The following is a 4,436-nucleotide window of genomic DNA, read 5'->3' as shown; positions in this document are numbered from 1 at the left end:
GGAGTCAACGGCTCACGGTGGAAACTGTAGGAACAGGTCTTCCGCTTCGGCTCGGGGACCGTTGCCATCTCTATCAGTAGACAAGCTCGGGAATGTACCTGAGAAATGATATGCATGCAGGGATTAGTTTTTTTCTTTTTTTTTTCTTTTTCTTTTTTTTTTGGATTTTTTTTTGCGTTTCTTTTGAAAAATAAATATGCTATGATGCACATGATGCAGACTGGACTGGCTGGTTGTGCAATCTCTGATCACTAGGTCGAAGCTTCAGTCAAAACTCGGAACTCAAATCCAACTTAAGGTCAACCGAAAACTGTTGTCTGAACTAGAGTCACCAATAGAACCAAGTCACCAACAGAACCGAGTCACCAACGGTACCTGTAATAATGATCATTCCCTCCCCACTCACGGGTGTAGTCTAGGCCAGGGTAAAGCTGAGAGAAACGCAGTATAAATAACCTTTCGCAGAATACTGTCATATACACACCCGAAGTATGTAACGACAGCATCCCACCAGGGTCTGAACTGCTCGTGATATCAATGTTCCGCTAAGTGGCGCCATACCACCCGCTTCCCATGAATCACTCTATTCCTAGATATCCTAGATTTTCACTCATGGTCTGGGTATTGGACCTTTTACCTCAACTGACTCTTCCCCCCCACACAGAGAGAAACAAACAACCAGCCAGGTGAACAGATGAATAAATGCAAACATTAATGCAAACATAAATGCAAACAATAGACAATGAATGCAAACAGTAAATAATGAATGCAATAAATAAACACAGCATAAAGCAACCAAAACCCTAACCTAAAGAGCGCTAGGAGAGACTCGCTCAGGGAAGATGGACCAGCATAGGTCAACTTCTCTATGTTCCCCAGCAGAGTCGCCAGCTGTCGCATCGCGCGAAAAACCGGCGGGAAAAGAAAGAACAACAGAGCCGCCACCGTGCGTTATTTATCCCAAAAGAGGGAAAGGAAACGCTCAGAGTAAACCTGGGAAAAGACATGGTCTCGCGACCAAAGAGTATGGGTTCGGGAGCCGGTTATGCGAAGGGAAGGTATTAGCACCCCTACGCATCCGTAGTACTCTACGGGATCCACGCACACTAGAAGGGAAAATTGGTTGCTAAACACTGCTCAAATATTCACACACACTGGCTGAAAGAAACGAAAGAGACTGACTGAAACTGGACTCGGCAGGATGTCGCATCCTGGGCCTACTTAGTCTATCAAGCATAGACATCAGAGTCCAAGTAGTTCGGACTGGGGAAACGACACATGCTCGCTAGGATGTCGTATCCTATGCATACGTATCTTCTCGGACGAGAGAAGAATCAGAGCATTCGTAGCTCGGCTAACACGCACACAAACAAACACAGGCAAAGGCAAACGTGGAGCCTGAATGCCAATCACTGGACTTATATCAGCATCCGAACCAAAACACACACAAAGAGGCAAACGTGGAGCCCAAATGCCAATCACTGGACTTACATTGACATCCGAACCTAAACAACACAACAGATAGATAGGGAGTCGGGGACTCAGCCTATAACTGTCAAACGCACACAAACAGACAGCAAATGCTAAGGAGTACGGGGACTCGGGCCTAGCAAAGGTCAAACAACACACACAAAAGAAAGAAAAGGCGCCCGGAGAGATCAGCTCAATCTCCTGCCTACATACTTCATCTGGTATGAAGATCAGGGCGATGTAGTTCCCCTACGCAGGGATAAAGGACTAGCCTAACCAGATAACAGAGGGAGACACAACTCTAGGGAGACTACGACTCGAGCCTAGATGTTGTCATGCAAAATCATCCCTAAGTTAAGGTTTCTAGCTAAATGGCACGCGGGCCGACCTATCCTAAGCATGGCTCACACAGGAAGCAAGCCACGCACACTTAACTTGCACAGGAAGCAAGTCTAAACTAATCCTAACTTGCACAGGAAGCAAGTCAAACTATCCTAACTTGCACAGGAAGCAAGTCAAACAATCCTATCTTGCACAGGAAGCAAGTCTAAACTAATCCTAACTTGCACAGGAAGCAAGTCAAACAATCCTATCTTGCACAGGAAGCAAGTCAAACAATCCTACAAGCACAGATAGCACACGCTATACACAAACAAGTGGCTCAAACAAGGGTTAGGTTTTAGTCAAGGGGTCATATCAACCTCAACAAACAAACCTCTGGAACTGGGTGAATGTTGCTCTTAACCTTGCCATTGAGGGGCTAAGGTGAAGCAGATGAAAGGATGAAGTGAGGATGAGACCTCACAGCTCTTATCCCTGGCCTGGGAGAGCTCAAGACAAGAATGTGTGGGTTCAGAAAGTGGGAACCCTTCTACACATTTAAGACTGACTCAACTGTGCAATGGCACAAGATCTTGGGTTTTTATCTGTAATGCATCAACACAGTGGTGTGAGCAAAGCAGATGACACACTGAATAGTGGGGGATAGATTGCATATCCCTACCTTCCACCAATTGCCTCTTCACTTAGGAGGTCTTTGACTCTATGCAAGGACAAAAGTAAACAACCACAAACATTGCCTCTTAAGGAGGACTTCAGACAGTTGCCTGGCCAAGTAACAAGCCAGGTCTTCCAGACTACATGAAGTAAAAGAGACATACCTCAATGCAAATTGCTTATACAAGCAAAGCAAAGCAAAAAGTTCACAAGGAACTAAGCAACTAAAGTACCTGAAACAGTCAAGCAGATGTTAGTATGCAACAAAACAAACAGAAACAGAAACCAACAGTTAATTGGAGGCACATGGATGTGCAAGGCACAAGGCTTAAGGCATGTGAGCCAAGCCACCTACAAAACAAAGAGGTTAGGCAATGATACTTGGGTAAGCTCAATCAAAAGGATTGGTTTTAATGGCCATTTGATGGTCAACCTGAAATCACAAGCTCAAAGGTGAGTAACAGGACCACTAGGGCAAGCCTAGGGTCAAAAGTGAATGAGAAAGTCAAAACAGCAAGGGTTAGGTATCCAAAATCATGTTCAAACAATTAGGAAACAAAACCAATTGGTCTCACACTCATATCAATCATCATCATCATTTCATGAACCATTTAGGTCAAAACATGGCAAACAGAAGCTCATAGAAATCAACAGAAAGACTTGCATCAAAAGCAATCTAAACATTTTCCAAAAATCATCAAATAAATCATGATCAAACCTAACATATAGCATGGTAAGCATGTCAAATTTCATCCCATTTGGATGAGAGGAAGGCAGTCAATGAAAATCATGATGTCAAACCAAATTCAAGCATGCACAAAGAAAGTCAACAAGCATGGGTCAACTTCAAAAAATCATATCAAATTGAAAACAGATGAGAAATGAATGAGATTAACACCAATGCCAAGTTTGAGATGTCTAGTTATCACATATCAAATTTCATGTCCATCTAATAAAGTATGAGAATTTCACAAATGAAATGGGAACATGTGTCACACAAAGTCCACATTTGACTAGGCAGGGAAGAAAAATCCCAAACAAATGGAAAATTGTTCAAATAAATCCAAGAAAATTCACAAGTCAACTAGACATACAAGAGTAAGTTCATGCAAAATTTGGGGTCATTTGGATGTAAGGAAGCATGTGAACAAAATTAGGGAAAATGCATGATCATGGTATGGCACCAAATGTAACACATGACTTCAAAAAATCATAACCAGCAAACCACAAATGGGAAATCCACAAACTTTATACCAAAATGAAGGTGAACATGTCTAGTTTAAGCACAAAAAATTTGAGAGCCATTGGATACATTCTCATCATTTCACAATTGATTTGGCAAGGTATACAAAATTTGGTCACATGTCACAAACCCTAGCACCATTTAAAATTCGACCATGAAAAAATTCTGGAAAATATATGACAAAAAACTAGAGATCAAGATGGACACAACACAAAAAATCCCATTAAATTTGGATTAAAAATGAACAAGTTATGATTTTTGTAAGTTTGAGTGATTAAATGAAATAAAAATTGAAAATTAAATGGATTAATGGAATAAATAAAGAAACCATGGGGGGGGGGGTCAACGCCCCGGTCAACGCGCCCAGTAGCAGCGCTCCTTTTTAAATATATAGTTTAGAAGGCATTTAGTAATTGAATTGGCATCGCGCCCCAGTGGTAAAACACTTGGTATTTGAAGCAGGGGTCTGGGGTTCGAATCCCCCTCGCCCCAGGCCTTTTGGAATTTAATTTAGAAACAAGGCAAGGCAATTGCTACAATGCAGAAAACACATTACAGTATAGAAAAAAGAGCACTTACAGTAGCAGCAGCATCATACAGTAGCAGAAAAAAAATGAATTGAAATTTTTTTTTTTGTTCCAAATCCAAGAATAAACATATCAATGTGTTTCATTTAGAAACACAATGCACAGCCAGCAAGTGCCCCTAGGATGTACGGCGCGGCAAG

This window comes from Lathyrus oleraceus, unplaced genomic scaffold, assembly GCF_024323335.1.
Source record: "Lathyrus oleraceus cultivar Zhongwan6 unplaced genomic scaffold, CAAS_Psat_ZW6_1.0 chrUn0423, whole genome shotgun sequence".
Taxonomy (NCBI): Eukaryota; Viridiplantae; Streptophyta; class Magnoliopsida; order Fabales; family Fabaceae; genus Lathyrus; species Lathyrus oleraceus.
Note: the sequence above shows the minus strand (reverse complement) of the source record.